Source organism: Ranitomeya imitator, chromosome 6 (genome assembly GCF_032444005.1).
Source record: "Ranitomeya imitator isolate aRanImi1 chromosome 6, aRanImi1.pri, whole genome shotgun sequence".
Classification (NCBI taxonomy): domain Eukaryota; kingdom Metazoa; phylum Chordata; class Amphibia; order Anura; family Dendrobatidae; genus Ranitomeya; species Ranitomeya imitator.
Genome location: NC_091287.1, coordinates 17,107,905 through 17,124,402, shown reverse-complemented (window position 1 = coordinate 17,124,402; position 16,498 = coordinate 17,107,905). Strand labels below are relative to the sequence as shown.

At 46.1% G+C, this 16,498-nt stretch overlaps 1 protein-coding gene across 2 annotated transcripts in view; it reads right to left on the bottom strand.

The window, feature by feature from the left end:
• Window positions 1-16,110, bottom strand: part of ADCYAP1R1 (ADCYAP receptor type I) — a 292,904-nt gene extending 276,794 nt beyond the window's left edge. For both annotated transcript variants that reach the window (XM_069729249.1, XM_069729250.1), the window contains exon 1: window positions 15,746-16,110. The gene's annotated coding sequence lies outside the window, so the exon portion shown is untranslated. The remainder of the gene's footprint in view (window positions 1-15,745) is intronic.
• Between the last annotated feature and the right edge of the window lie 388 nt (window positions 16,111-16,498).

The following is a 16,498-nucleotide window of genomic DNA, read 5'->3' as shown; positions in this document are numbered from 1 at the left end:
CCATTCTGACCTGCTTCACATGAGACTCCCAATCATCTGAGAAGATCAAAATGTCATCCAAGTAAACAATCAGGAATTTATCCAGATACTCACGGAAGATGTCATGCATAAAAGACTGAAACACAGATGGAGCATTGGCAAGTCCGAACGGCATCACTAGATACTCAAAATGACCCTCGGGCGTATTGAATGCAGTTTTCCATTCATCTCCTTGCCTGATTCTCACCAGATTATACGCACCACGAAGATCTATCTTAGTGAACCAACTAGCCCCCTTAATCCGAGCAAATAAGTCAGATAACAATGGCAAGGGATACTGAAATTTAACAGTGATCTTATTAAGAAGGCGGTAATCAATACACGGTCTCAGCGAACCATCCTTCTTGGCTACAAAGAAGAACCCTGCTCCCAGTGGTGATGATGATGGGCGAATATGTCCCTTCTCCAGGGATTCCTTCACATAACTGCGCATAGCGGCGTGTTCGGGCACGGATAAATTAAATAATCGACCTTTAGGGAATTTACTACCAGCAATCAAATTGATAGCACAATCACAATCCCTATGCGGAGGTAGAGCATCGGACTTGGGCTCTTCAAATACATCCTGATAATCAGACAAGAACTCTGGGACCTCAGAAGGGGTGGATGACGAAATCGACAAAAATGGAACATCACCATGTACCCCCTGACAACCCCAGCTGGATACCGACATGGAATTCCAATCCAATACTGGATTATGGGTTTGTAGCCATGGCAACCCCAACACGACCACATCATGCAGATTATGCAACACCAGAAAGCGAATAACTTCCTGATGTGCAGGAGCCATGCACATGGTCAGCTGGGCCCAGTATTGAGGTTTATTCTTGGCCAAAGGTGTAGCATCAATTCCTCTCAATGGAATAGGACACCGCAAAGGCTCCAAGAAAAACCCACAACGTTTAGCATAATCCAAATCCATCAGATTCAGGGCAGCGCCCGAATCCACAAACGCCATGACAGAAAACGACGACAAAGAGCATATCAAGGTAATGGACAGAAGGAATTTGGACTGTACAGTACCAATGACGGCAGACCTAGCGGACCGCTTAGTGCGCTTAGGACAATCAGAAATAGCATGAGTGGAATCACCACAGTAGAAACACAGACCATTCAGACGTCTGTATTCCTGCCGTTCAACTCTAGTCATAGTCCTATCGCACTGCATAGGCTCAGGTTTAACCTCAGGCAGTACCGCCAAATGGTGCACAGATTTACGCTCGCGCAAGCATCGACCGATCTGAATGGCCAAAGACAAAGACTCATTCAAACCAGCAGGCATAGGAAATCCCACCATGACATCCTTAAGAGCCTCAGAGAGACCCTTTCTGAACAAAGCTGCCAGCGCAGATTCATTCCACTGAGTGAGTACTGACCATTTCCTAAATTTCTGACAATATACTTCTATATCATCCTGACCCTGGCACAAAGCCAGCAAATTTTTCTCAGCCTGATCCACTGAATTAGGCTCATCGTACAGCAATCCGAGCGCCAGGAAAAACGCATCGACACTACTCAATGCAGGGTATCCTGGCGCAAGAGAAAATGCCCAGTCTTGAGGGTCGCGGCGCAAAAAAGAAATAATAATCAAAACCTGTTGAATAGGATTACCAGAAGAATGAGGTTTCAAGGCCAGAAATAGCTTACAATTATTTTTGAAACTTAGAAACTTAGTTCTATCTCCAAAAAACAAATCAGGAATAGGAATTCTTGGTTCTAACATAGATTTCTGATCAATAGTATCTTGAATTTTTTGTACATTTATAACGAGATTATCCATTGAAGAGCACAGACCCTGAATATCCATGTCCACACCTGTGTCCAGAATACCCAAATGTCTAGGGGAAAAAAAAAAAATGAACACAGAGCAGAAAAAAAAAAAAAATGATGTCAGAACTTTTTCTTTCCCTCTATTGAGAATCATTAGTTTGGGCTCCTTGTACTGTTATGTTTGCTAATGACAGGTGTTATGAAGGCAATCCAGAAACACAGTGTGCTTAGCGATCAGAGCGCACACAGTGATCTGACAAATACCCAAAAATACAAGAACGAGCTCTGAGACGTGGAAACTCTGTAGACTGCACACCTGATCCTATCCTAAACACAACTAAAAGCGGCTGTGGATTGCGCCTAACAACTACCTAGGCAACTCGGCACAGCCTAAGAAACTAGCTAGCCTGAAGATAGAAAAATAGGCCTGACTTGCCCCAGAGAAATTCCCCAAAGGAAAAGGCAGCCCCCCACACATAATGACCGCGAGCAAGATGAAAAGACAAAACGTAGGGATGAAATAGATTCAGCAAAGTGGGGCCCGATATTCTAGGACAGAGCGAGGACAGTAAAGCGAACTTTGCAGTCTACAAAAAACCCTAAAGCAAAACCACGCAAAGGGGGCAAAAAAAAACCACCGTGCCGAACTAACGGCACGGCGGTACACCCTTTGCGTCTCAGAGCTTCCAGCAAAACAAAAGACAAGCTGGACAGAAAAAAAGCAACAAAAAAGCAAAAAGCACTTAGCTATACAGAGCAGCAGGTCACAGGAACAATCAGGAGAAGCTCAGATCCAACACTGAAACATTGACAAGGAACAAGGATAGCAGCATCAGGCGGAGTTAAGTAATGAAGCAGTTAACGAGCTCACCAGAACACCTGAGGGAGGAAGCTCAGAAGCTGCAGTACCACTTGTGACCACAGGAGTGAATTCAGCCACAGAATTCACAACAGGTTCAATGCTTACAATAAGAAAAAGGTATAAAAATATGATAATAAAAAGACATACAACTTATGCAAAACAGTGTCAAAAGAAACAGGAGAAAACTTACAGAAATTATCTAACTGGTAGTTGCTTTCTGCTCCCTGAGGGAAGGAAGAATGTAGATTGGATCACATCAGCTTCTCAGGCTGCCCCCATCATGTGAACACAATTCTCTGTCTGCAGCCTAAATTTATAACTTTGGTCTGAGGTCAGGTTTCCAGACCAGCCTCCCCAGGTCAATACCATAACTGCTGGCTTGTCGATCGGCCACGGCCGCTCTACTAATGAATATATATTATTTTCCTCTTGAGACACTTGTGACCAGGTTCCCAGGAATAGATCACCTCAGGCCGCAATTTAGCATCTCCCCTCCAAGACCTCAGCGGTGCCAAATGTTACTTTCTTCTTGGCTCTAGCTAGACCTCCTGGTGAGATCTGGAGAAAGAAATCACACTAGTCCCAAGGAAGTACCTATTAACACCTAGGTGCGACTTGCCTTCAGGACAGATGTTACATTATCACTAGTCACACATATAACCCTAGACATATGTCACTACACACATATATATAGATATATATATATATACACATATTTCACCACAGGGCGTTTCTCTCTGACTAATACTCGGTCTCCGGGATGGAGCGGTAACTCCAACTCGGTTTACGGTCCGTATGTTCTTTTTCTTGCAGCTGCTGACCCGCCAACCGCCGTATCATTTGTAATCGTTGCCGGTGCTCTTTCACCCATGAGGTGACAGTTCACTCCATCAGCTCCTGTTTCAAATTCAGCTCAATGATCTCTCGTCCAGCTCTTCCAAACAGCAGTAGATGGGGGTATAACCCGTGGTGGAGTGGACCCGATTGTTGTAGGTCCAGACCATCTCTGGCAGCTAGTCTGGCAAACACACCTTCTAATCCTACTCCAACATTCTCAGCATTTGAAGTAAGGTTCGGTTGAAGCCTTCACATGCTCCTTTGCCTTGAGGATGGTAAGGGGTGGTCCGGGACCGCTCAATGCTATACATATGATACAGTTCTTCCATCACCTTGCCTTGGAAACATGCGCCTTGGTCAGAGTGGATGCACTTTGGGCACCCATACTCCCGGATGAAGTCTTGACAGATGGCTCATCGAGATCCCCCATTGGAGTCTCCACAGTCACTCTTGACAGCCCATCATCATTTGCGTTTTCGGTAGCAGAGCGATAGCGGATGGTAAAGTCAAACTTGGCTAGGCGAGCCACCCACTTTTGTTCTAAGGCCCCCAATTTAGCATTCTCAAGGTGGGACAGGGGATTATTGTCTGTTCGAACTTGAATCTTGGTCCCTGTCAGGAAGCCCACAAACATCTATGTCATGACCCACACCAGGGCCAGGAGCTCGAACCAGAAGGAGCTGTAGTTGTGAGGGTTTCTTTCGCTGTCTCGCAGGTAACCTGCTCGCAGCGCCACTTGAAGCAATGACCGGGGGACCACCACGGTGCAGGAAGACTACCGTACACAAGATGAGGTGCAAACAACAAAGAGTAGATTTATTGGAAGGCACAGAATGAAGTGGATGAGGAAGATGCAAACAGGGGTATGCAATGGCAAAACATAAATTACAAGAGATATTCTTTAGCTCCAACTATTACAGAATCAACATATAATGATGACTACTCTACGTATAACCTCCCTGACCTTTACTAAGCAGGCCTCACGGCTGCCGTGTTCTGACTATTGAAGCCTACACTAGGCCCTAACATGTGCACAAAACAGGAACAAACTCACGGTGATTTTGGGGACTCAGATCCAGTCCCAGGGGGCCCCCAAAAGTATAGTACGGTGGTGCGCACGGCTTTCTGCCAGCTCCGTGAAACATGGTCTTCTCCTTGCTTCTGGGTCCTGGAGGTGCTCCTGGAAACTGTAAATCCCTTTCTCGGTATCTTCCTGGCTTCTCAAACTCACAAAGTACAGCCACTCTCGCTGCATCGGGAAAAGTCTGTCAAATTTCACAAGTCCACTCCGTTACAGGCTGTGGGTCCTCTCTTGCAGAAAACAGCACAAAGTTCTCTCTGCAGCAGCTTCAGCTCCCACACGCTGTTCAGGCTCCACCCCCACCCTTTGCACAGTCCAGCTCATTCACAGTCTATTGCAGGGGAGAAGCAGAACATTCCATCTCACAAGACAAGGGGGTGCAGTCTCTTAAAGTGATAGCGTGTTCCTTACAGTCCATAACAGCACCACCCTCTTACACCTTCAAACTACATTGATGTTCCTGTGTACCGAGTCCTTGGCTATCCCAGACTATGCTACTGGCTGCAATATCAGTACTCCAAACCAGGTCAGTCGCGGCTATTTCACTGTCTCAACACATGCATGGAAAGCCTGTTTGTTGGGCCTGTTTGGTGGGCATCTCCATACATGTGTTGTGACTGTTATTACAGCTGCGACACGTACACCTGCGGCTCCAGACAGCTGATCAGCCGGCGCGATCCAGGAAGAAGGGTTCCCTCTGCAGCTTATTCGGTAAGCGCTATAGCTTGCCGAATAAGGAGGGAGCCGAACAAATTCACTCATCTCTAGAGGAGGGTCCACTGGAGAAAACCCCTCCAGAACCAAAGTTTTCATGACCTTTTCTAGACCGCGTCGGCTCAATTTTTCTGCAAATGTCAATTGTAGAAAGTCTCCTCATGATATGAATAATTATAAGTGTGCACTGCCTTCCGGGAATGAAGACGGGAATGTATATGTAAGTGAAGACAGGAGCCATGATGTTTATATAAGTGACGACAGATATATGTGTGCTTAGGATACAGCTCCTTCACTAACCAGAGAGGCATCAGGAAGCTAGTACGGCTGTTTAGAGGTATGATACACAGTATAAAGTGACAGCTATTAATGGACGTTTATTAATAGCGGAGGTCGGTAAGGGATGAAAAGCATAAAGATTCCACAATTCCTAGAACTTTCTTTAATCTGTAACTTAAAAGTCCAGCATTTCTAATATGTACTATGGGTTTTTAGATAGACTGCGCAAGCGCAAGCGCCGGCGCAGTCTGGGCCTCACGGAGTGACGCTCCCATGAGATCGCGGTATGCGTAAACACTGAACGCACACCGCGATCTCCACCGGAGAGTCAGGGACCGCCAGGAGGGTAAGTATATTCACCTGTCCCCCGTTCCAGCGCTGCGTGCGGCTCCGTCTTCCGGGTCCTCTACTGTGACGTTCCCAGTTCAGAGGGCGCGATGACGCGCTTAATGCGCGCCGGCGCCGCCCTCTAAATGAACAGTCACAGCCAGAGGAGCCGGAAGATGGTGGCGCGCAGCGCTGGAACGGGACAGACAGGTGAGTATCGCAAGTGCTGGGGGCCTGAGCTAGCGGTGACTCCGGCACCTGACCCCCACAGCGCGCCGGTGTTCCCGCCTGCTCAGGCCCCCAGCACTCGGCGCCCAGCGACGATAGGCGAGTATGGGTTTTTTTTTAATATATGGCAGCATACGGGGCATATATAATGGAGCATCTTATGGGGGGCATATAATACAATGGTGGCACAGGATGGGAGCAGCACATGACAGAACGGGGGTACAGGATGGCAGCAGCACATGACAGAACGGGCGCAGGATGGCAGCAGCACATGACAGAACGGGCGCAGGATGATAGCAGCACATGACAGAACAGTGGGCGCAGGATGGCAGCAGCACATGACAGAATGGGGGCGCAAGATGGGAGCAGCACATGACAGAACGGGCGCAGGATGGGAGCAGCACATGACAGAACGGGGGCGCAGGATGGCAGCAGCACATGACAGAACGGGCGCAGGATGGGAGCAGCACATGACAGAACAGGGGCGCAGGATGAGAGCAGCACATGACAGAACGGGGGCGCAGGATGGCAGCAGCACATGACAGAACGGGGGCGCAGGATGGGAGCAGCACATGACAGAATGGGGGCGCAGGATGGGTGCAACACATGACAGAATGGGGGCGCAAGATGGGTGCAGAACATGTCAGAATGGAGGCGCAGGATGGGTGCAGAACATGTCAGAATGGGGGCGCAGGATGGGAGCAGCACATGTCACAATGGGGGCGCAGGATGGAAGCAGCACATGACAGAATGGGGGCGCAGGATGGGTGCAACACATGACAGAATGGGGGCGCAAGATGGGTGCAACACATGGCAGGATGGGGGAGCAGGATGGGTGCAGCACATGACAGGATGGGGACGCAGGATGGAGCAGCACATGACAGGATGGGGACGCAGGATGGAGCAGCACATACCAGGAAGGAGACCATATACCAATATAGATGCTAGCCACCCGGGCGTAGAACGGGTTCAATAGCTAGTAAATTATATAAGCCTCAAGGAAGGAGGTGCCGAATACTGGCCTGCTGTAAACCTGAATAATGACTCCCACCACTAGCGGGAGCTCACTACAAACAGATGTATACAGCCACCACCAGAGGGAGCTCATTACATACAGATTTATACAGTCACCACTAGGGGGAGCTCACTACATATAGATTTATACAGTCACCACTAGGAGGAGCTCACTACGTACAAATGTATACAGCCACCACCAGCGGGAGCTCACTACATACAGATGTATACAGCCATCACTAGGGGGAGCTCACTACATACAGATTTATACAGCCACCATTAGGGGGAGCTCATTACATACAGATTTATACAGCCACCATTAGGGGGAGCTCACTACATACAGATTTATACAGCCACCACTAGGGAGAGCTCACTACATACAGATTTATACAGCCACCACTAGAGGGAGCTCACTACATACAGATTTATACAGTCACCACTAGGGGGAGCTCACTACATACAGATTTATACAGTCACCACTAGCAAGAGCTCACTGCATACAGATTTATACAGCCACCACTAGAGGGAGCTCACTACATACAGATTTATACAGCCACCACTAGGGGGAGCTCACTACATACAGATTTATACAGTCACCACTACGGGAGGCGCACTACATAGATTTATACAGCCACCACTAGGGGGAGCTCACTACATACAGATTTATACAGCCACCACTAGGAGGAGCTCACTACATACAGATTTATACAGACACCACTAGGAGGAGCTCACTACATACAGATTTATACAGTCACCACTAGGGGGAGCTCACTACATACAGATTTATACAGTCACCACTGGGGGTAGCGCACTACATACAGATTTATACAAACACCACTAGGAGGAGCTCACTACATACAGATTTATACAGTCACCACTAGGAGGAGCTCACTAAATACAGATTTATACAGCCACCACTAGGGGGAGCACACTACATACAGATTTATACCAGAAGAATGTCAACTGCAGTGAGCTTCCCCTAATTGTTACTTCAGGCCATTATCATCTTACATTATCAATCTGATGAATGCTTATGGAATCTCCGCCACATAAATAAAGACATCTGTATTATAAATGACATATTGGGTCCTGTTATAAATTTTGCATTAAAGATGCTTACTCCTAAGAATGTATTTGACTTATCATACAAGGAAAAGATCATCCATTCAGTTCATATGTTCTAGACACATGAATTACCTGTAGATGGCCACTGATTTTCCTAAAGGCTATACAGTGTGTGGAGTCCTTTGGCTCTTACTCGTTATCTGATACATTAGGTATATGACTATAAGCGCACTGTGATTTTTATGATTTCCGTGGACGTTATATGAAGTACAGCATGTGATTTAAAGTTACAGAGACCTCTGAGCAGTGTTAAAGGACTTTGCGTTGTTTCGGGCCCTTTATGGAGATTCTAGACTTGAAAGAAGACTTGTCGCCAGGTTGAAGGTGGTCAGTGTTTTTTTGCTCCCGTTTCATTCTGCTCAACTGAGGTTTATATTTATTTATTTTTTATCTGTCATATGAGTCCAGAGTTATGGGCCTTTTTATTGAGTATCGAGTTTTAAGGCATTTCCAGAAATGGGCGTGGCTAACAGGATCCTCAGGGGCGTGTCATTAGGCTGCTCTGCATAATTATGTAAGCCACGCCCTTCGAATAAACACTAAACACCACAAACATTAGCTCTCTGGAATAATATGGTGGATTTGGAGAAAAATTAAAAACACTGAATATTCAGGTCCCATTAAGTGCCTCTATGACTCCATAGTTGGTTAGATTGTAATGTTTCCATGATATTTATGACTGCATCCTCTGAATGGAGCAAACGGTGTTTTCCCTTAAGGGACCAAAGATTGATCATTAATTTGTTTGCTGTAATTCATCATCACTGACAGGTCTCAGGTCCAGGCTAGTGTTCATCCCAGTCTCCATGTCTGAAGTCAGAGCTGAAATACAGACCCTGAGAAATCCATCACATAGGGGAGTATGTCTCCATACCGAATAAAAAGGACACTAACTGTTATCCTCTTTATCAAAAGGGTGGGGCACACAGAAAAATTAGGCAGAGCAGCCTAAAGACACCTCCCCAGAGGATCCTGCAACCAGGTCTCCTTGTGAAGACCATAACAAATAACAGTCACTAAAAAAGCCCATATCTCTAGCACCATTAAAAAAGCAAACAAGTAAAAACTGTATTCAAGGAGAGGCAGAGGTACAAAAAGATAAGCAAAAAGTGCCTACTTTTGACTTGATAACGTTAAGCAGCTGCATTCACTATTCTGCTGGTGCAGTCACTGTGTACATACACTACATTACTGATCCTGAGTTACCTTCTGTATTATACTCCAGAGCTGCACTCACTATTCTGCTGGTGCAGTCACTGTGTACTTACATTACATTACTGATCCTGAGTTACATCCTGTATTATACCCCAGAGCTGCACTCACTATTCTGCTGGTGCAGTCACTGTGTACATACACTACATTACTGATCCTGAGTTACCTCCTGTATTATACTCCAGAGCTGCACTCACTATTCTGCTGGTGCAGTCACTGTGTACATACATTACATTACTGATCCTGAGTTACCTCCTGTATTATACTCCAGAGCTGCACTCACTATTCTGCTGGTGTAGTCACTGTGTACATACATTACATTACTGATCCTGAGTTACATCCTGTATTATACTCCAGAGCTGCACTCACTATTCTGCTGGTGCAGTCACTGTGTACATACATTACTGATCCTGAGTTACATCCTGTATTATACCCCAGAGCTGCACTCACTATTCTGCTGGTGCAGTCACTGTGTACATACATTACATTACTGATCCTGAGTTACATCCTGTATTATACCCCAGAGCTGCACTCACTATTCTGCTGGTGCAGTCACTGTGTACATACATTACTGATCCTGAGTTACATCCTGTATTATACCCCAGAGCTGCACTCACTATTCTGCTGGTGCAGTCACTGTGTACATACATTACTGATCCTGAGTTACCTCCTGTATTATACTCCAGAGCTGCACTCACTATTCTGCTGGTATAGTCACTGTGTACATACATTACATTACTGATCCCGAGTTACCTCCTGTATTATACTCCAGAGCTGCACTCACTATTCTGCTGGTGCAGTCACTGTGTACATACATTACATTACTGATCCTGAGTTACCTCCTGTATTATACTCTAGAGCTGCACTCACTATTCTGCTGGTGCAGTCACTGTGTACATACATTACATTACTGATCCTGAGTTACCTCCTGTATTATACTCCAGAGCTGCACTCACTATTCTGCTGGTGCAGTCACTGTGTACATACATTACATTACTGATCCCGAGTTACATCCTGTATTATACCCCAGAGCTGCACTCACTATTCTGCTGGTGCAGTCACTGTGTACATACACTACATTACTGATCCTGAGTTACCTCCTGTATTATACTCCAGAGCTGCACTCACTATTCTGCTGGTGTAGTCACTGTGTACATACATTACATTACTGATCCTGAGTTACATCCTGTATTATACCCCAGAGCTGCACTCACTATTCTGCTGGTGCAGTCACTGTGTACATACATTACATTACTGATCCTGAGTTACCTCCTGTATTATACCCCAGAGCTGCACTCACTATTCTGCTGGTGCAGTCACTGTGTACATACATTACTGATCCTGAGTTACATCCTGTATTATACCCCAGAGCTGCACTCACTATTCTGCTGGTGCAGTCACTGTGTACATACATTACTGATCCTGAGTTACATCCTGTATTATACCCCAGAGCTGCACTCACTATTCTGCTGGTGCAGTCACTGTGTACATACATTACTGATCCTGAGTTACCTCCTGTATTATACTCCAGAGCTGCACTCACTATTCTGCTGGTGTAGTCACTGTGTACATACATTACATTACTGATCCTGAGTTACATCCTGTATTATACTCCAGAGCTGCACTCACTATTCTGCTGGTGTAGTCACTGTGTACATACTTTACATTACTGATCCCGAGTTACCTCCTGTATTATACTCCAGAGCTGCACTCACTATTCTGCTGGTGCAGTCACTGTGTACTTACATTACATTACTGATCCTGAGTTACATCCTGTATTATACTCCAGAGCTGCACTCACTATTCTGCTGGTGCAGTCACTGTGTACATACATTACATTACTGATCCTGAGTTACATCCTGTATTATACTCCAGAGCTGCAATCACTATTCTGCTGGTGCAATCACTGTGTGCATACAATACATTACTGATCCTGAGTTACATCCTGTATTATACCCCAGAGCTGCACTCACTATTCTGCTGGTGGAGTCACTGCGTACATACATTACATTACTGATCCTGAGTTACATCCTGTATTATGCTCCAGAGCTGCACTCACTATTCTGCTGGTGCAGTCACTATGTACATACATTACATTACTGATCCTGAGTTACATCCTGTATTATGCTCCAGAGCTGCACTCACTATTCTTCTGGTGCAGTCACTATGTACATACATTACATTACTGATCCTGAGTTACATCCTGTATTATGCTCCAGAGCTGCACTCACTATTCTGCTGGTGCAGTCACTGTGTACATACATTACATTACTGATCCTGAGTTACATCCTGTATTATACCCCAGAGCTGCACTCACTATTCTGCTGGTGCAGTCACTGTGTACATACATTACATTACTGATCCTGAGTTACATCCTGTATTATACCCCAGAGCTGCACTCACTATTCTGCTGGTGCAGTCACTGTGTACATACATTACTGATCCTGAGTTACATCCTGTATTATGCTCCTGAGCTGCAATCACTATTCTGCTGGTGCAATCACTGTGTGCATACAATACATTACTGATCCTGAGTTACATCCTGTATTATACCCCAGAGCTGCACTCACTATTCTGCTGGTGCAGTCACTGTGTACATACATTACATTACTGATCCTGAGTTACATCCTGTATTATACCCCAGAGCTGCACTCACTATTCTGCTGGTGCAGTCACTGTGTACATACATTACATTACTGATCCTGAGTTACATCCTGTATTATGCTCCTGAGCTGCACTCACTATTCTGCTGGTGCAGTCACTGTGTACATCCCTTGATCTCGCTGATCCTCTCGTTCCCTGTGGTTATGACACTCGGTGGTCTCCTCTGCTGTTTTCTTGTCTATATATCTCTGTGCCCCCCATACAGGCACAATAAATCTCTTGCACCAGACACAGATATAGCGGCCATGTCCAGACGACGCGCTCGGCTCCTACTATGGATACATAAACTCTACGCCAGTTTGTCTGGTTTTTAAATGTTTATAAATGTCCAGTCGAATATTGGCAGAGACCCCTCTACCATTAATGAGGGTGTGAAAAAAAACCCAACATATCAGAACATGTAGGGAATGGCTCCATTGCAGATGGCCGTAGATCATGTGACCATGGGATGGCGCGCCGGCCAGATGCTTTCTCTGTGTATTGGGCGCCTATAGGACAAGGTCAAGGGGGAAATTAGAAGAACTCAAGGTCACGAGTCATTAAAGGGTTAATGTTGTCAGTGTGTGTGTGATGGTGTAGGGGGGCGAAATGCACCAACCCGGAGCCATTGATAAATATCCCATCTGATACAGCGCACAATATTTATCAGGAGCGACGCGGTACCGACACATTGCAGCAGACTCCCAGCACTTCTGATGCTATGACATCATCGCATCCAACGCACGGACCAAAGTTCTCTCACATCATTTACATCATAAGAGCAAGCGCCGAATTCTCCTCTGCCCAAATCTCACAGGGTTATTATAACAAAGGTATAAAATACATGTAAAATAATAATAAAAAAATAATAATAAATGTAAACATAACAGCGATACAAAGTCAGCGCGTTCAATGCATTAAAGAGAAAGGTGAAAAATACCATTCAGATGTATTTTATATGAAAAACACGGCCTTTTATTTAAAAACATATTACAGTATATAAAAAAATAAATAAATAAAACAAAACACATGGAAAATATTACAGGACCCCGAGAATAGAAAAAAAAAATAAACAAAATTCTAAAGAGTTGTCTTTGGATGTAAAACCCACAAGAATGGTGCATTCTAATGAAAAAGAATAAAAATAACAAAAAAAAAAAGAAAAATCGAAAACAGAAACAGATGGAATCAAATACTTGGCTCCAAAACCCAGGATGATCTAATCGGTTTCCGACAAGCCTCATAGTGTTAAAGGATTTCTAGTTCATTTTATATGAGGATGACCAAAAAATGAAACGAATGTTCATATTAATAAAAAAACAAGGCAATTAAAAAAATAAAGATATATATAAATATATATACACACACATACAAATATACAGACATAAATGTGTAATGTAAATATATATACATATACACACAAACACATTATATATAATTTTATTGTTGATTAATTTGAATACATTTGTTCCTTTTTTCTGTTCCTCAGCTCTGTCATTGTATCCAGTGGACATTCTGCTTTACTCTTTACGTGATCTCCATAAACAATTCAGGGACCACAGCAAAGCAATGCATTGGTAGATTGAAAAGAAAAAAAGAGCTTAGTGTCCCCCACCATCCCCCCATCCAAAACAAGCCCCCCAGTGCCCACCTGACACAAGTGTGCACTATCTATATCTCTTCACACCTTAGTAATAGACACAGAAAATCCAATCAGCCAGTGATCAAAACATGTTGTTACTGTGACTACAGGCTGCAGAGAGCAGAGGGGTCTAGAGATACATTGTATCACTGACAGAAGCTGCAGCCCATGCAAGACTCTGCTCTACACCACGGTCAATACATGCAGCAGAGCTGAGCTGGTCATTACATGCAGCAGAGCTGAGCTGGTCATTACATGCAGCAGAGCTGAGCTGGTCATTACATGCAGCAGAGCTGAGCTGGTCACTACATGCTGCAGAGCTGAGCTGGTCACTACATGCTGCAGAGCTGAGCTGGTCAATACATGCAGCTGTGCTGAGCTGGTCATTACATGCAGCTGTGCTGAGCTGGTCACTACATGCTGCAGAGCTGAGCTGCTCATTACATGCTGCAGAGCTGAGCTGGTCAATACATGCTGCAGAGCTGAGCTGGTCAATACATGCTGCAGAGCTGAGCTGCTCATTACATGCTGCAGAGCTGAGCTGGTCAATACATGCTGCAGAGCTGAGCTGGTCAATACATGCAGCAGAGCTGAGCTGGTCAATACATGCTGCAGAGCTGAGCTGCTCATTACATGCTGCAGAGCTGAGCTGGTCACTACATGCTGCAGAGCTGAGCTGGTCATTACATGCAGCAGAGCTGAGCTGGTCACTACATGCTGCAGAGCTGAGCTGCTCATTACATGCTGCAGAGCTGAGCTGGTCATTACATGCAGCAGAGCTGAGCTGGTCATTACATGCAGCAGAGCTGAGCTGGTCACTACATGCTGCAGAGCTGAGCTGGTCATTACATGCAGCAGAGCTGAGCTGGTCATTACATGCAGCAGAGCTGAGCTGGTCAATACATGCTGCAGAGCTGACCTGGTCATTACATGCTGCAGAGCTGAGCTGGTCATTACATGCAGCAGAGCTGAGCTGGTCATTACATGCAGCAGAGCTGAGCTGGTCATTACATGCAGCAGAGCTGAGCTGGTCAATACATGCAGCAGAGCTGAGCTGGTCATTACATGCAGCAGAGCTGAGCTGGTCATTACATGCAGCAGAGCTGAGCTGGTCATTACATGCAGCAGAGCTGAGCTGGTCATTACATGCAGCAGAGCTGAGCTGGTCAATACATGCAGCAGAGCTGACCTGGTCATTACATGCAGCAGAGCTGAGCTGGTCATTACATGCAGCAGAGCTGAGCTGGTCATTACATGCAGCAGAGCTGAGCTGGTCATTACATGCAGCAGAGCTGAGCTGGTCATTACATGCAGCAGAGCTGAGCTGGTCAATACATGCAGCAGAGCTGAGCTGGTCAATACATGCTGCAGAGCTGAGCTGGTCATTACATGCAGCAGAGCTGGTCATTACATGCAGCAGAGCTGGTCATTACATGCAGCAGAGCTGAGCTGGTCATTACATGCAGCAGAGCTGAGCTGGTCAATACATGCAGCAGAGCTGAGCTGGTCATTACATGCAGCTGTGCTGAGCTGGTCATTACATGCAGCTGAGCTGAGCTCGTCACTACATGCTGCAGAGCTGAGCTGGTCAATACATGCTGCAGAGCTGAGCTGGTCATTACATGCAGCAGAGCTGGTCATTACATGCAGCAGAGCTGAGCTGGTCACTACATGCTGCAGAGCTGAGCTGGTCATTACATGCAGCAGAGCTGAGCTGGTCATTACATGCAGCAGAGCTGGTCATTACATGCAGCAGAGCTGAGCTGGTCATTACATGCAGCAGAGCTGGTCATTACATGCAGCAGAGCTGAGCTGGTCGTTACATGCAGCAGAGCTGAGCTGGTCATTAGGTGTCTGCTGCAGAGATTGAGAGACAAAATGAAGATGCCTCCCTTCATCCTCCCCTGAAATGACAGAAGAAGCTCTGCTACATCACACAGCTGCACAAGCAGAGCACCAGGATGACACTTACCAGTTGCTGCTTGCACAGGTTCAGTCCCAGAGCTGAAGTTCAGTGCTGGTGGCAGCATTGGAGGAGCCCTGGATGGAGCCTTGCCTCTTGCAGCCCAGTGGTAGGATATGTGATGTGACTGCAGCTGCACAGAGGCTCCTGTCAGGGGCGCATTCCCTCACAGGCTGCAGGATGCCATGCAGAAGTTCAGGGGTCTGTGCCAGGGCCAGCAGACATATCCCAGGGAGCAGACTGTGATACAATATATCCCCAGTGGCTTCTCTGTGAATTGTGTCTCTCTGGGAATTGCAGGTCCCTGGTCTTTAGCACTAGACAAAGCACAGTAAACCTTGCAGGTCTTGCTGAGAGAAGACCACCCTACAGTCAGGGGGGGGAGGGGAGGAAGCCCGGTGGCCAATCGCTTGTGAGGCAGCGATTCTTATAAATATTCATCCGATGCACCGGGCCAATTAGGCTGTGAATGGGATGGGGCTTATTTAAATCAAACTGAGTCATTCAACTCTGGAAGCTGTGAGATGATGCTGCTGAGGAGCACTGCGGTGTGTCCGCTGCACAGCTGCCTCATCCTACTGATGTGCAGATGCTCCAGGCCCCGTCACGTGGCCTCATTGCAGGGCTCCTCACATTCATACCTCCGCTGTGACCTCAGGGGTGGAAGGGGAGAAGAAGACTCCGAATAATGGATCCGGAATGATATGCAGAGTCTCGGAGGCGGTTAGAGGGAAGCTTCCTATTCCAGGGTTCCCTAAGACA